The sequence below is a fragment of the Trachypithecus francoisi genome, unplaced genomic scaffold (assembly GCF_009764315.1).
Source record: "Trachypithecus francoisi isolate TF-2019V2 unplaced genomic scaffold, Tfra_2.0 Lachesis_group11, whole genome shotgun sequence".
In the NCBI taxonomy this organism is placed as follows: domain Eukaryota; kingdom Metazoa; phylum Chordata; class Mammalia; order Primates; family Cercopithecidae; genus Trachypithecus; species Trachypithecus francoisi.
The window spans coordinates 27,849,689-27,868,460 of NW_022681456.1; the positions used below are offsets into that span (position 1 = coordinate 27,849,689).

The 18,772-nt window shown below is 44.4% G+C and overlaps 1 long non-coding RNA gene across 1 annotated transcript; it reads right to left on the reverse strand.

Moving 5' to 3' along the window:
- Window positions 1–12,784: 12,784 nt before the first annotated feature.
- Window positions 12,785–18,245, reverse strand: LOC117089488. Its single transcript, XR_004439633.1, has 2 exons — window positions 16,555–18,245; window positions 12,785–15,159 (listed from the first exon to the last, which is right to left on the reverse strand). It is a non-coding gene; the product is annotated as an uncharacterized LOC117089488 (long non-coding RNA).
- Between the last annotated feature and the right edge of the window lie 527 nt (window positions 18,246–18,772).

Here is an 18,772-nt window from a genome sequence, read left to right on the forward strand (position 1 = left end):
TAGAGTTAAGATTTGAATGCAATATCTGGCTCCTGACCACTAGGCTATATGCTTCTTAAGTTCCTCAATTCTTGACATAAAACCCTACCTGTCATCTGAGGACTACAATAAAGAGTGTGTTGGAACACTCTGCTACACTATGCTATATTATACTCTCTTATACCATATTATAGTATATTATTCTACACTATACTGCACTATGCTATGCTACACTATATTATACTGTGCCTCACTATATTATGCTACACTATACTACACTATGATATATTATACTATACCACACTATATGATAAGTAAGTAGGCACAGACTTTGGGGGTGACTTGATAGTATCTGTCAAAATTCTACATGTGCACCCCTGAAACCTGGTAACCCCATTTTTAGGAATCCATCCTAGTGAAGGACTTGCAGAAATGGATGAGGCACACACAGGCACCCTTGCCACACTGCTTTTTAAAGGGGAAAAATGAAAAAGCCTAAATAGCCTTTGACACTGTAATTCTTTCATTTGAGACATTCATACAGTGGATTGCCATTAAGCCATTATAAAGAACAAGGTCAATGTTTATGTGTAGCATGGAAAATTATCTAAGGTACAGAATTAAGTGAAAAGGGCAAGTTACAGAAAGATATGTACAGAATGAGGCAGGGATTTACACATTTAGGTTGAAAACAACATAAACTGTATTTGTGTATATGAAGCAGGCTCTATAACAAGCAATAGGGATTTCAGTGTTTGACAATGGTTAATGGTGGTCCCAAGAGACACCTAAGAGACTAGATAGTAGACATTGCGGTTATTCACCAGGAGCAAAAACAGTGACAGCACGCTAGGGGTATAAGAAACTGCCCCCCTTATCCAAGACGCTTAAGAAACTAGAAGAATGTCCTGCAGGACAGCATGGAGGCAAATCAAAAAGGACTTTGAGGAGATGTGGCATGGAATATAAACTGATGATAATCCCTGGCCTGGCCTTTTGCTCTGACTGTTCTAAAGGTTGTCTGCATCCCACAGAGAGATGACTCACGTGGCTTAAAGTCGCCCAGCTACTCCTGTAATCCCAGCACTTTGGGAGGCCAAGGCAGGTGGATCACGAGGTCAGGAATTCGAGACCAGCATGGCCAACATGGTGAAACCCCATCTCTACTAAAAATACAAAAAGTAGCCAGGCATAGTGGTGCACGCCTGTAATCCCAGCTACTCAGGAGGCTGAGGCAGGAGAATCACTTGAACCCAGGAGGCGGAGGTTGCAGTGAGCGGAGATGGCGCCATTGCCCTCCAGCCTGGGTGACAATGCGACACTCTGACTTGAAAAAAAAAGAAGTCACCCAGCTACCTAGGGACTGAGCTGGCATTACATACCAGATGCCTGTAGGCACTCCACTTTCAACTCACTCAGCTCTAGATTGTTGATCTTTAAGTTGCATTCCAAGTGTTTTCAAAGAGTGTCTTGATCTCTGACACGAATTGTATAAACAAACTAGAGCCCAGGCCACCAGACTCCAGGGGCTCCTAAGACATGTCCAAAGAGAGCAGGTGTGTTATTTTCTATGAGAAGTTTTGGTTTCCATGTTCATTCACCTTAAATTCCTCATAGGATTTTTATTTAAAATTATTGATATTTTTCTCCGTTCTGTTTCATTGCAGCCACCCACCAATAAATATTATTTTTAAAAATATTACCTGTCCTACATGCTCTCTACATCTCTTCTGGGACATTCTGTCACTTGGTCACTCTGCTGTGCTTTGTACACCTTGTTTTTTTCTTCTCTAAACTTGAAAGGCCCAGATACAACATTGGCCCAGAGGCAAATCAGATTGCTGTGGGGATACCGCCCTCTGCAGGCCCCTGCCAGGCATCGCCCTTTAAGAGGGAAGCCCGGCTCCAGGATACAGGCCATCAGTAATAGCTGTTACATTCTGACTTCTTCATGGGTTATCTCATTTAGTTTTCACAATATCCCTCCTGAGGTTAAGAACTATTATTATCTCCAGTTTTTGCAGAAGAAACCTGAGTCCCAGAGGGGTTAGGTAACTTGTTCAAGATCACACAGCTAACAAGTAGCAGAAACAGAATTTGAACCTAAGCCATCTCTCTCCAGAAATCTGTCCTGCCAACCACTACAGCAGACTTCCCAGAGGGAAGGTAACTGCCAATTTTTGAGCAGCTGTATCATGACAGGCATCTTACATACAATACCTACCTCATTTAATCCATCTGTCAGCCAAAGGTAAGTAAATTAACTAAAAAAAAAAAAAACTAATTGACTTACCTGTGAACCTGTGGCTAGTAAGTCAGGTCTTTCTGAGTCCAAAGCATTAGCTTTGTCCACATGGTTCTCATGCAGGTGCACTGCTCAGCTCTTCTTTTCAGAGAGCATTGGCCAAGGGTGCAATTGACTGACAGCCAGCAGCTGTGCGCCTTCAGAATTGCTGTGGCATTTGCACCAAGGCCACCATCACCCTGAATTCTCCCAGCCATGAGTGAGCATGAGGGAGGACTACAGTCAGGCCACATCTGCCCAGGATAGGCCTCCTGGATGGAGCCCGTGCCTGAAGCCTGCCCCTGGGCCTGAGGAGGCCCTCTCAGAGCCGTGCTGCAGTCCTAGCTGTCCTCCCTCAATCCTCCTGCCAGCCTGCCCCCACTTTGCTGGTAGCAGGTGGTATTGTGGTCTGAGGATCTCCCACCTACTTCTGCTCCCTCCTCCTTTATCCTTTGCAGGTAATTTAGCAACTTGGGCACTGATCTTACCCTCATGTTGCTCACATCGAGAGATGAAGATTAGTCATGAACATCAGCGACTGTGTGGCAGATGTAGAGGGAGAAACCTGGGTTCTGTACTCAGAAGATCCAGACACAGTCCTGCATCTGCCATCTTGTACAAGTTCTTTCTCAGTCACCCAGCCTGTGTTTCCACCTCTATAAATGGAGCCCAGTAGAGCACCACAGGCCACATGCTTTGACGGCTAACCAAGCTTTAAAGTCAGGCAGACCTAGGTTCAACTCCTGGCTGGATAAACTCGTGAGGGATTTCGCTTCTCTATATTTCAGTTTCTTCATCTGTATAACAGGCACACTAATACACATCTTGTGGTTCTGCTGTGACAATTACGAGTGGTATATATGTGGCTGGGCACAGTGGCTCATGCCTTTAATCCCAGCACTTTGGGAGGCCGAGGCAGGCAGGCCACCTGAGGTCAGGAGTTAGAGACCAGCCTGGTCAACATAGTGAAACCCCGTCTCTACTAAAAATACAAAAATTAGCCAGATGAAGTAGCACATGTCTGTAATCCCAGCTACTCAGGAGGCTGAGGCAGGAGAATCGCTTGAACCTGGGAGGCGGAAGTTACAGTGAGCTGAGATCGGGCCATTGCACTCCAGCCTGGGCGACAGAGTAAGACTCCTTCTCAAAAAAAAAAAAAAAAAAAAGTGATATATATGTAAAGAATCTGTTCATAGAAAATATGAAATGCAGGGCAGCTATTTGCCAAATTCTTTGGTAGGAATAAGAAAAGATCATATATGGGGAAATGCTTTGTAAGGAATACTAGCCAGACAGAGGTTAGTTATTGCTGTAATTATAAATGCTGCAAGAAGGAATGGAATTAAGCAATCTGGAATTCAAAGGAGGGGGAGATTTCACAGCATTGGGAAAGAGGAGTCAGGCCTTGGAATGGCAGAGGTGGTGTCCAGATGTGGGGACCAGCAAAGGCAAGAAAGCACAGGGCCTGCCCACAAACCTGTCTGGGGCTGCATTCCCTCAGGGTCCTGTTGGAATAGCACAAATGAATCTGACAAAGGCACCCAGGACAGCGTGTTCATGGGAGGAATGTGTGGAGGAGGTAGGAGAAGAGCCTCAGCTATCTCAGGCCTCAGGCAGCTTAACAGGGAGTTTATCATCACAAGGAGAAACAAGATGCAGAAGAGCATCCAAGACACTGCAGGATAGCTATGGGAGCTCCACGGGTACCTGCCCAGGGAGATGGAGGCATGAAGAGCAGATTCCCTTAGACGGGAGAGAGAAAGGAACATGGCCCAGGCAGAGGACAGACACAGGCAGGGAGGTAGCAGCTCTTCATATGTGGATCCCACTTTTCCACAAGTGTTCACAGATATCTCCCTGGCTACCATGACACTGAGGCGGGACTAGAAAGATGGCCATCCCTTCAGCAAGCTCATCCCACGCCCCCTCCCACTCCAACTGGGTGGGGCTAATGTTGCCCATGCAGCTGGGATGGAATTTAAGATTCATGACACTGGCATTCCTATGTGGAGGCTCTGGGGCAGGGCAGGGCCATGCTGAACCCACATCCAGCATTTTTCACACTTCCCTACCCTGGTCTCCACATTCCAGACTGCACACGCGTACTTGTGCACGTGACCGCTTCACCACCTTTTTAGTGAGCACAGCTGACTCTTTCCACTGTTGGGAGGTATTCATGTGTGGGATAAATTGAATGACAAATATCACTATTTCCAGTGGCTCAGTTAAGTTCAATTACCTTATGGGTGAACACAAGGCTCTCAAGTCCCTAGTTCTTAAGAAGGACCCAGTACAAAGTCACTGGTTGAAAGCCCCCTCATTTATTAGCTGTGTGCCAGGGTCACAATGCTTAGCACAGTGAAACTAATGATGTCTATCTCACAAGGCTGATGTGAGAATTAAATGTAGGTAATGTAGGTAAACTTCAACCACCCTTAGCACCACCAAGTCTTGAAGAAATGCTGCTGAAATTCACAAAATGTTTGGTGTGTGTGGATTTCTTGGGAAGGGCAGCCGGAGACTGCACTGTGTTTGAACATTCTAGAGGCAACAAGCAGTATAACAGAAACAGTAAAAGGATACATTTTATAGATGTGATTAGCCTCTGCAAAAGCAGACACACACCGAGGGCCACTGAGTCTAAGGAAGCAAGAGACTGGCAGTGACATCAGAAAAATGCAGAGAGCCTGGTAACATGGAAGGTCACCTAGTTGCTGCCCCTCTACCTTTACCCACCCTTGTCTAGAAAAGGTATGGTACTAGAGATGCCACTGGGACAGTACTCAGCTGGGCAGACACTGAGTGCTACTTGATCTGGCAGGGGAGCTTTAATGGAAGATATTCTTCCCAGGACTTTGGAAGGACTGTGTTCTGATAGCCAGTTTACTAAGGAAGGATATGAGGCCCAGAGCAAGGCAAGGGTGTATTCTGGGCTATGTGACAAGTGAACAAGTTCCTGGTCATGGATTGGACCCTTCTCATGTCTAGCTTTCTAAGTGTCCAAGGGGTAAAGGTTAAATTTGATGGTCAACTTGGCCAGGCTATGGTGCTCAGTTGTTTGATCAAGCACTAAACTGGATGTTGCTGCAAAGGTATGTTATAGATGTGATTAGCATCTCCGATCAGTTGACTCTAGGTAAAGGAGATGATTTTCCATAAAGTAGTTGGGCCTCATCCAATCAGCTGAAGACCTTAAGAGCATAGAAAGAGATTTCTTGAAGAAGAAATTCTACCTCAAGACTGTAACATGGAAATCCTGTCGGAGTGTCCAGCATGCCAGTCTTCTCTGCAAATTTCAGGCTCAAGGCCTGGACATCAATTATTGGCTAGTGTTCAGCCTACCACTGCCCTAAAATTTTAGATTTCCCATCCCCCACAATCACATTAACAAATTCCTTAAAATAAATCTTAGTGCACGGAGATGTAGACTCTCTTGGTTCTGTTTCTCCGGAGAACCCTGACTCATACACAGGGTAGTTATTTTTTCCCTTTTTTTTTAAATTTAACTTTTTTTTTTTTTTTTTTTGAGATGGAGTTTCATTCTCGTTGCCCAGGCTGGAGTGCAGTGGTGTGATCTCGGCTCACTGCAACCTCCGCCTCCCGGGTTCAAGCGATTCTCCTGCCTCAGTCTCCCATGTAGCTGGGATTACAGGCATGCACCAGCATGTCTGTTAACTTTATTTTTTTTTTTAGTAAACATGGGGTTTCTCTATGTTGGTCAGGCTGCTCTCGAGCTCCCGACCTCAGGTGATCCTCCCGCCTCGGCCTCCCAAAGTGCTGGGATTACAGGTGTGAGCCACCGCACCCTTCCTTTAAATTTAACTTTTAAGTTCAGGGGTTCATGTGCAGATTTGTTATATAGGTAAACTTGTGTCATGGTGGCTTGCTGTACAGATGATTTTGTCACCCAGGTATTAAGGTTGGTGTCCATTAGTTAATCTTCCTGATCCTCTCCCTCCTCACACCCTGCACCCTCCAAAAGGCCTCAGAGTGTGTTGTTCCCCTCTATGTGTCCACGTGTCCTCATCATGTAGCTCCCAGTTATGTGAGAACAAGTGGTATTTGGTTTCCTGTTCCTGTGTTCGTTTGCTAAGGATAATGACCTCCAGCTCCATCCATGTTCCTGCAAAGGACATGATCTCGTTCTTTTCAATGGCGACATAATATTCAATGTATATGAGCCACATTTTCTTGATCCACTCTTCCATTGATGAGCATTTAGGATGGTTCCATGTCTTTGCTATTGTGAATAGTACTGCAATGAACATACACATGCATGTGTCTTTATAACAGAATTATTTATATTCCTTTGGGTATATACTCAGTAATGGGATTACTGGGTCAAATGATATTTCTGTCTTTAGGTCTTTGAGAAATCGCCACACTGTATTCCACAATGGCTCAACTAACTAACACTCTCACCAACAGTATATAAGCATTCCTTTTTCTCTGCAACCTCACCAACATCTGTAATTTTTTGACTCTTTAATAATAGCCTTTCTGACTGGTGTGAGATGGTATCTCATCGTGGTTTTGATTTGTATTTCTCTAACGATCAGCTTTGTTTCATATGATTGCTGGCCATGTGTATGTCTTCTTTTGAAAAGTGTCTGTTCCTTCTCAAAAGAAGACATACAAGCGGTGAACAAACATTCCTGTCCAGAATGGTATTGACTAGGTTGTCTTCCAGGGTTTTTATTGTTTTGGGTTTTACATTTACGTCTTTAATCCTTGTTGAGTCAATTTTTGTATACGGTGTAAGGAAAGGGTCCAGTTTTAATCTTCTGCATATGGCTAGCCAGTTCTCCCAGCACCATTTACTGACTAGGGAATCCTTTCCCCATTGCTTATTTTTGTCAGGTTTGTCGAAGATCAGATAGTTGTAGGTGTGTGCTCTTATTTCTGGGTTCTCTGTTCTGTTCCATTGGTCTGATAAACAGAGTAGCTATTGCCATTTCAGGCATGAGGTGAACAGAACAGCCAGTCTCAGATACTGTGCTCACACACAAGTGCCTTGGGAGGTAGGCTGGGGCTGGAGTAGCCCCATTTTACAGAGAGGAAACTGGCACTTGTAAGCAGTTATTCTCAAACCTCACACCACACTAGAGCAGAACCTAAACCCCAGTCCTCCTCCTCCAAAATGCCTCACTCTTGGGTTCACTCTCTCCTTCCAGAGCATCTTTTGGGCCTTACCTCTCAGAGCAGAGCAGCTGGTCACAGATAGCTCTTCGTCTGTGGAATTCTGGGGCCAACTGTTAATATAATACTTTTACCACCCTTTCCATGTTAATGGCGTGTTAATTCTTCAGTGCCCAATCTCAGAAATACTAAGCCACATTTTACGTTCATCCTTTCCTCCTTCCCCACATCTAATGACTTAAATTTTGGAGCGTCAGCCTTGAAAATGTCTCACACATCTGTCCTCTTTTTGTTCCTCCCCACAGAGGCCACACGTGCCCAGGCCCTCAGTCCTTCTTATCTGTGGATGGTGCATAGAAAACAGATTTTGAGAACAACTGAGCTCCTATGGGATATAAGAAACTAATGGGAAAAAAAGCCACGTGCTGGTTTTTATGACCAAGACCTTGGACACCTTGGACATTTTTACATGCACGTGGCCTTTGCTCCAACAAGTCCCACTGTTACTGTCAAGCAATCAGAAATCATTCCTCCACCACCTGGGTGGGCTTCCTTAGAGCATTCCTAAATGGGGGCTGCATCTCACTCCTAGAAGACACAGGAATTTGCAGGGGCATTCTCTGGTCACAATGTTGACAGGTGGGGTGCTACCAGAAATTAGTGAGGCACAGGACAGTTCTAAAAGGAAACAATACAAAAAGTGTCCCCATCCTAACAACTCTCACATGTCCTGCTGGAAACTCCTATAGATAAAATACTTGTTCATAATTTCCCAATTATAATTTTGTTTCACATATAAATACAAGCTACCTTTTAGTACATTTTTAATATCCACTTGAGTTTCTAGGAGTGTAACAAGATGAATGCAGATGCACTGTGATTAATTTAGAGCTTTACCAAGAGTTGTTCCTTGTTTTGAAAATCACTTCTGGCAATGCACTCCAGGGACAGCACTGTCACATGGCACTTACATGTCCGTCTGTTTCCGTGGCATACGAGGGGCAGATGTGCAACCACTGCATTGTGTACTCATGCAGCCCAGCTCTAGCCTTGGCATTCTGAAATACCACATACTACTTAACCATCAATCGCTTTTCTATTTTTCTCCTTTACAAAACAGTTATACTGATGGGACTGTAAAATGGTGCAGCTGCTATGGAAAACCATACGGCAGTTTCACAAAAAATTAAAAATAGAGTCCCATATGATCCACCAATTACACTTCTGGGTTTATACCCAAAAGAATGGAAAGCAAGGACTCAAACAGATATTTGTATACCCATGTTTATAGCAACACTATTTAAAATAGCCAAAAGGTGGAAGCAACCCAAGTGTCCATCGACAGATGAATGGATAAACACAATGTGGTGTATGAAGATGGAAACAGTAGACTCCAGGGACTCCAAACAGGGGGAGGGAAGGAAAGGGACAAGAGTCGAAAACTTCCTATTGGTTACTATATTCACTATTTGGGTGATGGGTTCAGTAGAAGCCCAAACCCCAGCACTATGCAATATATCCATGTAACAAACCTGCACATATACCCCCTGAATTTAAAAGAAAAAAAAGTGTTGTATACATACAATGGAATACTGTTCAGCCATAAAAAGGAAGGCAGTTCTGACCTGTGCTACAACATAAACTTTGAAGAATTTATGCTAAGTGAAATAAGGCACGCCAGGTGTGGTGGCTCATTCCAATAATCCTATAAACTCCAGGCTGAGGCTGGAGGATCACTTGATGTCAGGAGTTCAAGACCAGCCTGGTCAATATGGCAAAACCCTGACTCTACTTAAAATACAAAAATTATCTGGGCATGGTGGTGCATGCCTGTAGTCCCAGCTACTTGGGAGGCTGAGGCACAAGAATTGCTTGAACCAGGAAGACAGAAGTTGCAGTGAACTAAGATCATGCCACTGCACTCCAGCCTGAGTGACAGAGCAAGACTCTGTCAAAAAAAAAAAAAAAGAGAGAGAGGAAGGAAGGAAGGAAGGAAGGAAGGAAGGAAGGAAGGAGAAGGGAAGAAAGAAAAAAGAAAGAGAGAGAGAAAGGAAGGAAGGAAGGAAGGAAGGAAGGAAGGAAGGAAGGAGGAAGGAAGGAAGGAAGAAGGAAGGAAAGAAAGAAAGAAAGAAAGAAAGAAAAAGAGAAAGAGAGAGGGAAAAGAAGCCAGTCACAAAAGGGCAAATGGCTATGTGATTCCACTCATATGAGGTACCTAGAATGGTTACATTCATAGAGACACAAAGCAGAATGGTAGTTGCAGGGCTGGGAGGACAGGGGAATGGGGAATTAGTGTTTAAGGAATGCAGATTTTCAGTTTGGGAGGATGAAAAAGTCCTGGAGATAGATGGTAGCGATGGTGGCAGAACAATATGAATGTACTAAAAAACACAAAACCGTACACTTTGAAAGTGGTTAAAATGGTAAGTTTATTATGTATATCTTCCCACAATTTTTAAGAAAAGAGTTTGTGCATTTTATTAGTTTTTATGTGTGTATCAGCAGGATAGTAAAGAGGGCATTTCAAAATATTTGTTTTTAAAAGGAAACATGGCATGGAGAACAAGGTGTCTAGAGTTTTAAGCACTTAGTGTTTTATGGCATATTTTATTTTGTCTGGAGACTTTCTGGCACCCCTTGAAATATGTGGAGACACCTAGGCATTACTAATGAAGGGTTAGGGATTGTTGGGGCACAGAATGGAGGATCCCAGGGGACTAAGAAAATATATATTTGAGCTTATGAGAATCAGGGCTGAGGGAAGAACTACCCAAGAGTCAATTTAACTTGGATTTGAGCTAGCAAGCCTGGGACTACAAACATTTTATATTTATGGAGCTTCTCACACTTTATGAGGCAAAAGCACTCTAAATGTATAGTCCATTAACAGGAGGTAGCCTCGGCAGAGTGGACGGGGAAAAAACTGGGGCAAGATCTGACTTGGCCACTTAAGAAATGTCTGTGTGATTTAGGGCAAATGTCTTAATTTCTTTGAGTCCCATTTGCTTCCATCTGTAACACATGAATATTTACCCATCTTTATTATGAATGCCTCCTTTTCTTTGGATACCTACTATGAGCCAGGCACTTGGAAGACATTTAGCCATTTAATCATTAATCATTTTATCTGCGTCACTGTCCTGTGACATAGACATCATCTCTAACATGCAAATTAGAAAAACAAAACAGATGCCGTCATTCCCCCAGACATTCCCTCCTGGCCCACGCTGGAGGGCATCTATGTGGCTTCCTGTGTGTCTCTACCCCATGGCACTCTCTTGCTGCTTGAGTCTCCTCTGGCCACAGCAGGCAGTGTGAAATGGCCAGGGAGTTAAAACTTCCAAGAACAACCCTCAGCCAGTGAGGGATGGAAGTTGGTGGATAAACATCCCAGCACCCTCACCCTGCAGTAGACCAACCCCAGGATGTGTCTGCACAGTCTTCAGGGCCCTTGTGGCACTGAGACCGAGTTGCCCACTTGTGAATACATCAATAATTGGGTTTCCTCCCTTTTCTGAGTCCCTGCCCAGTCCCTCCCAGTGCATCCTGGGATCAGCTCCCAAATGAACTACTTGCACTCAAATACTTGTCTCAGGATGTGCTTCTGGGGGAACCCAAAGTAAGACAATAGCTGAGGTTCAGAGAGTTTCAGTTGCCCATGATCTCACAGTTAAAAAGCTTGGCTGACATAAGTAGAAAGCTGAAACTGGATCCTTTCCTTACCCCTTATACGAAAATTAATTCAAGATGGATCAGAGACTTAATGTTAGACCTAATACCATAAAAACCCTAGAAGAAAATCTAGGTAGTACCATTCAGGACATAGGCATGGGCAAGGACTTCATGTCTAAAACACCAAAAGCAACGGCAGCAAAAGCAAAAATTGACACATGGGATCTAATTAAACTAAAGAGCTTTTGCACAGCAAAAGAAACTACCATCAGAGTGAACAGGCAACCTACAGAATGGGAGAACATTTTTGCAACCTACTCATCTGACAAAGGGCTAATATCCAGAATCTACAAAGAACTCAAACAAATATACAAGAAAAAACAAACAACCCCATCAAAAAGTGGGCAAAGGATATGAACAGACATTTCTCAAAAGAAGACATCCATACAGCCAACAGACACATGAAAAAATGCTCATCATCACTCGCCATCAGAGAAATGCAAATCAAAACCACAATGAGATACCATCTCACACCAGTTAGAATGGCAATCATTAAGAAGTCAGGAAACAACAGGTGTTGGAGAGGATGTGGAGAAATAGGAACACTTTTACACTGTTGGTGGGATTGTAAACTAGTTCAACCATTATGGAAAACAGTATGGCGATTCCTCAAGGATCTAGAACTAGATGTACCATATGACCCAGCCATCCCACTACTGGGTATATACCCAAAGGATTATAAATTACTCTACTACAAAGACACATGCACACGTATGTTTATTGCGGCACTATTCACAATAGCAAAGACTTGGAATCAACCCAAATGTCCAACTGTGACAGACTGGATTAAGAAAATGTGGCACATATACACCATGGAATACTATGCAGCCATAAAAAGGATGAGTTTGCGTCCTTTGTAGGGACATGGATGCAGCTGGAATCCATCATTCTTAGCAAACTATCACAAGAAGAGAAAACCAAACACCGCATGTTCTCACTCATAGGTGGGAACTGAATAATGAGATCACTTGGACTCGGGAAGGGGAACATCACACACTGGGGCCTATCATGGGGAGGGGGAGGAGGGAGGGATTGCATTGGGGAGTTATACATGATATAAACGTCATGCACATGTACCCTAGAACTTAAAGTATAATAAAAAAAAAAAAAAAGCTTGGCTGAGCCACAGTTGACCATCTTCCTCTGATTTCAAAGTGCCTGTCCTTGTCCCCTGGCCTCTCTGCCTTATACCCTACCCGGCTGTTTGGGAATTAAGTGAGATAATGCAAATGAAGAAGAGGGTCAAATAGCAAGTGAATAATTTTAATGCTTTCACTGGCTGTTCCCCATGGCCCTGTGAGGTAGACAAGAGGTAGACAAGTTTGATGTCCACTCTATAGAAAACTGAGACTCAAGGCCTTGTACAAAGCGACCGGCTAATAGGTGACAAATGACAAGATGATTCTCAGCTCCTCCAGGTCCATTTTGCATCTTTCTCTGCATTTCTCTGTACCTGGGGGCTAATGCCACTGGACATCTCGACCCAGGACCCCTTGCCCTCTGGCTTCTAGTTTCACCCAACAGAAGGCATGGACAGGAAGAGAGAAGAGAGGGTTATTTAAATCCCTAGTCCCTCTTTGATGGGCTGTGTTTCTCTACCTAAGCCATAGCTCCCTTCCAACCACTTTAGGTTTTTTTTGTTTTCTTTTCTAACTAATTTAGATTTATATGGGTCTTTTTTTTTTTTTTTTAGAAATCTCAAATCCTGAGGAAGAGAAGAGGAAATGACGTCAGTTCACTAAGACCCCAGTACACTTTCCAAGTGCCAATTGGCCCCATCCCCGTCTCAGGGCTCCAGCTTTCACTGATACTGTGGGTAGGAGCTCACCCTGGTCTTGCCCTTCGGCAGGCACTAGGGCTTCTGCTGTTTCTGGTCCCAGGGTATTTCTCACCCAAGCCTACATCTCTACAAAAAATCTTCATGACACTCTCTTCACTTAAATCCTTTGAAGTGTCATTTTCATTCTTGTTGAGACTTTGGCTGATCTGGAAGCCTTAGCAATCAATGAAAGGGGGAGAAAATAGAATACGTATGGAGCAAATATCATTTTCCAGGCTCTGTGTTGAGTCCTCTGTTCATGAGCCTCACAATACTGCTGTGAGGTAGGGAATAAGATGATTCTCATTTCACACATAAATGACTTGAGGCTAAGAAATGGTACATGGACCAAAATCCAGGTCAGTCAGAATTGACAGCCCGTGCTCTCTCCCCAACACCACAAAGACCACACTGTTCTCTAACCTAACTTGCCTTCATTGTAAATAACTATTGGGACCAGAGCCCTCCAACCTTGCCCTGGGCATGTCAGGAAACCGGAGCACACCCTGCCTATGGCAAGGGTGTAGCATCTTTGTGACAAATGAGCTTTCCATGAATGGAAACAGCCTTTCCCTTCGGTGAGGAGAGGCAGGATTTCATGTGAATGTGTGATGACTGGCAGGGAGCCAAGAATAAGAGCAGGAAATGGGAGCCCAAGTGAGATAACTGCCACGGACATTGAGGGGAGGGGGCAGGATAAACAGAGGGGGTTCAATTTTGCAAAGCACTGGAGAGCTCGTTGGATTAAGGACGGCCCTTGGGGAGAGTCGGGGATATTAGGAAAAGGGGGAGCCAGCCTTGGCAGGCAGCGGAGACTGAGTGCTGGTGGAGCAATTAAAGGGCGGAGCAAGTGGGCAGGAAACCACAGAATAATGCAAAACCCAAAAGCAGGCATCTAAAATGTGCAAACAAAAAAAAAATTATAAGGCAAAACATAGCAGACCGGAGTGTGTGCTTAGTAGCTAAAAATATTTGAGACAACATGTTAGAATGAGAAACATATGGAGTAAGCGGCAGCTGCCATTCAATTTAGCAGCTCAAGAAATGTGACTTGTCCCCATGGGCACTGGGAGGAGGAAATACTTGGAAAGAAAGAGTTCAGAATTCTAAATAAAGACATGAGGCTGAATGGGCACAGAGGAGTTTTCCCCAATATTTGACAATTGTGAATAAAATCAGAAATACTAGATGAATCACAAGATCCATTAGAATAGTGCCAATTGTATTCTCCTCACTCTATATAAATCTACAATGTACCCATTACAAATTAATCATCACTTCCAGCTATTTAGCACCCACATACGGGGCACTTTGTATATATTATTTTGAATGATCCCAACAACCCTGCAAGTAGTATTATTGTCCCCATTCTATAGATTTTGAAGCTGAAGCACAGAGAGTTTGACATCACACAAACATCTGGTGAGAGGCCTGGTAAGGAATTAAATGCAGATCACTGTCCCCGGGGACATTCCATTACCCCATGGCAAACTCCAAAATCTAAGCTTTCAAAACAGTCAGATACTGTCATTTTCAGAAGAGAAAACAGAAGTATAAAAAGGGGAGAGATATATCCTACAGAAGTGCAGACCCTAGAATTTCACCAAAGTTCTAGGGAATTTGGGAAATCTTAAGATTACTGAGCCCAGTTCCTCTACTTTAATGTCAACATGATCCCTCCAAGATCCCAGAGCCAGGGCAGCAGGGTAGCACATTTTTCAAGCACAGTAGCACAGATTCCTACCATTCATGTATTCATTTATTCAGTCAACAAACATTTATCAAGTCCCTACTTGGTGCCAACAACTATGTGCTATGGAAATATTTTTCCAGTAGGCAGCTAAAAGGTGCTTGGTTTGTGTTTCCTTTTGGGTTTCTTTTTCTTTTTTCTTTTTAGCACATTTCACTGCATCAGGTCCGCAAATGCTCCTCCAAAAACTCAGTTCAGCTAATAACTAGCATACTGCTCTCTTTAGAATATTTGTGATCAAATAACAGACCTTTGTTTTTTCCAGTGGTGATTGTGTTTTCTGTTCGGTAACAATGGCAGCTCTGAAAGCGTGTATTTTCTTTAGCAAATGTGAACAGTAAAGGCCTCTTATATTCCCTTTTCAGAGCTGAAGAAGGTAATTGAAAGGGTGCTTTGTAAAAGGATCTGAAAAAACGAACATGGATTTGGCCAGAATTTTATTGGAAATCTGGAAACCTAGAGGGGGGAAGAAAATAGGTTTTCTAAATACCAAAACATTCTGAACAAACATGCTGGCCTAGTCATCAATAAGCCTTTGCTATGTAACAAATGACTCCCAAAACTTAGTGAGTGAAGACAACAAACACTTATTATTTCCCATGAACCGGTGGGTCTGCTATGTGGTTTGTCTGGGCCCCTCTGGCCAGGACTGGGTGGTCTAGGACAGCATCCTCAACCGTTTGGCACCAGAGACCAGTTTCATGGAAGACTTTTCCACAGACGGGGTGGAGTGGGTAGAGAGGATGGCTTTGGGATGAAACTGTTCCACCTCAGATCATCAGGCATTAAGTTAGGTTCTCATAACAAGCATGCTAGCTAGATCCCTCACACGCACAGTTCACAATAGGGTTCATGCTCCTGTGAGAATTTTTTTTTTTTTGAGACGGAGTCTCGGTCTGTTGTCCTGGCTGGAGTGCAGTGGCATGATCTTGGCTCACTGCTACCTCCGCCTCCCGGGTTCAAGTGATTCTTCTGCCTCAGCCTCCCAAGTAGCTGGGACTACAGGCGAGCACCACCACACCCAGCTAATTTTTCCTTATATTTTTAGTAGATTTGGGGTTTCACCATATTGGCTATTCTGGTCTCGAACTCCGGACCTCGTGATCCACCCGCCTCGGCCTCCCAAAGTGCTGTGATTACCACTGCGCCTGGCCTCCTGTGAGAATTTCATGTCGTCACTGATGTGACAGGAGGCGGAGCTCAGGCGGTAATGCTCACTCACCTGCCACTAACCTCCTACTGTGTGACCCAGTTCCTAAGAGGCCACAGATCAGTACCAGTCTGTGGCCTGGGGCTTGGGGACCCCTGGTATAGGATACCACAGACATATGTCTGAGGCCTTGCCTGGGATGCATGGGGCCTCTCTTCCTTCAGGATCCTATGTCTGAAGCATTGCCTGGGGTGCATGGGGCCCTCTCCTCCTTCAGGAGCCTAGCCTGGGCTTCTTCACACACCATGGAAGGGTTCTCAGTAGCAAGCCTAGGCAAGTGCTTTTCAGGACTTTGCTGTATCACATTGGCTACTCTCCCACGGGCTAAACCAAGTTACAAGGCCAAGCCAGATTCAAGAGCTGGAAGAATAGACTCTGCTTCTTAAGAAGTAGGTCTACAAAATATTGTGCCTATTTTTTTCTCCTCATTCCTTCTGCTGCTGAGACTTTTGCTGGCTGACAGCCCTCAACTGTTATCTCTCTCCAGAAATTGCTCTTTTTTCCCTGAAGAAAGCTGCCTCACTGAAGGACACCCCACCTTCCCAGGGGCAGTCTACAGTGGTAACTGGCTGTCTTAGTTCATTTGGGCTGCTACAACAAACCGCCATGGACCGGGTGGCTTAAGAACAACAGAAACTCACTTATCACAGTTCTGGAGGCTGGAAGTCGAGGGTCACGGTGCCAGCACTGTTGCGTTCTGGTGGAGGTTCTCTCTGGGTTGCAGATGGTTGTCTTCTCATTTTATCCTCACATTCCAGAAAGAGAGCAAGAGAGATTTCTGGGGTCCCTTTTATAAATTCCACTCATGAGGGTTTCATCCTTAGGACTCAATCACTTCCCAAAGGCCCCATCTCCATCACATTTGGGGGTTAGGATTTCAACATGAACTTTTGGAGAGACACAAACATTCAGCCCACTGCACCAGTCAATACAGGAATATAAAGGCCTAGGCCATTGCCCAAATCTGGGACAAGTCTGAAGGTTCAAAGCTTCCCAAAGGGGTCAGCTGAGGCTCTAGATGAAACTGAATTGCAATCCAACACCTCTCTCTTTTCAATCTCACTTCCTGCCCTGCCACCACAGGTGTCCATGCTGAGCACACCTCCTGGTAAACCTATGCACTCGAATCTCTGTCCAGCACCTGCTTCCTGGGGAAATCAACCAAACAGATGATGCCAGGAGTAGTCTGAGACAGAAGATGCTAAGATGGGAACTGAGGCTGCCAGCTGACCACTGACAGGCAATGAGAACCCTGTTACCATTGGTACACTGAGTTGATAGAGCCTCTCACACAAGATGGTGATGAAACTGGCAAACCTTCCAACGGTGTTAAAATGGAATGGGATAGAGGTGGAAGGAAAGGGACTAGAGGGGCAACGTGTTGGTGTTAAAAATATGTGGGAAATAGTCATTACGAGGGCAGCGGAATTAAATGACTGTCACTGGAGAACAATGTTTGCTTTGGAAAAAGATGACAGAAGACTGAGGGTGACTAACAGTCAACTAAAAACTGAACACAAAAGCTCAAGTGTCTCCTTAGCACCACTGAAAAAAAAGACTCTTATATCCTGTAGCAAAGGAGGTTAAATTCTCAACCTTAGGTAGATTTGCTATGATAGGGTCCCAACCCTGGTTGGGAAAGCAATGTGACCTTGAGATATGGGATGATAGCTGGGTTAATGCCCCTGAAAAAGCATGAATCCTCCGATTTCTCTGAATGCCTGGGCCTGCAAAATGGCCCCCTCTTGTTAAGTTCCATCCGTTTCCTCCTGGAAGGGGATGCAGAGGCCTCTCCCATGTAAGAGAATGCTTGTGCCCCTTTGATCTGCCCATACTTCTCGCTGGCCTCTAAGCCAAATGCACATCCCAGCAACACAACCCGGCTGTGGAGATGCTGAACCTCATAAGGAGGAAAGGGACTCTCCCTGTAGGAGCTACAGAATCCTGCCAAGTCTTATCAGGAAAGAATGAATGAGATTGCATTAGAAGGGTGCTGGATTAAGGAAGGTGTGAGAATTAGAAAACAGCACTAGATAAAAGAGAGTTTATCATTATGGGGGCACTTCCTCTGAATATAGGATTTAATACTCTGGCAGGGACCCTGAGAGACGCTGCAAACATGCTGCTAGGATGGCTCCTGGAAATATGGAGAAAACAAGTTGTTGATTTTTTTTAAGTATTCCATCTTGGCCGGGTATGGTGGCTCACATCTGTAATCCTAGTGCTTTGGGAGGCCAAGAAGGGAGGATAAGGATCCATCTAGCAGCAGGATTAGAGAAAGCAGCTTGGATGTGAAGCCAAACGCAGGACTCTACTCCTTCCTCCCTGAGTTAAATGCACACCCAAACCTGGGCAACATAGCAAGACCTTGTCTCTATAAAAAAGTAAAATAAAATAAATATATAATAAATAAAAAATTAGCCAGATGTAGTGGCACGTGCCTGCAGTGTTCCAGCTACTCAAGAGGCTGAGGCAGGGGAATCACGTGAGCCCAGGAGGTCAAGGCTGCAGTGAGCTGTGATCATACCACTACACTCCAGCCTGGGTGACAGAATGAGACCCTGTCTCAATGTATTAGGCCATTCTCACACTGCTATAAAGACATACCTGAGACGGGGTAATTTATTTAAAACAAACAAACAAAAAAAGTTGTTTAATGGACTTACAGTTCCACATGGCTTGGGAGCCCTCACAATCATGGCAGAAGGCAAAAGGCACATCTTACATGGCGGCAGGCAAGAGACAGAATGATAGCCAAGTGAAAGGGGTCTCCCCTTATAAAACCATCAGATCTCTTCAGAGTTATTCACAACCATGAGAACAGTATGGGGTAATCACCCCTGTGATTCAATTATCTAC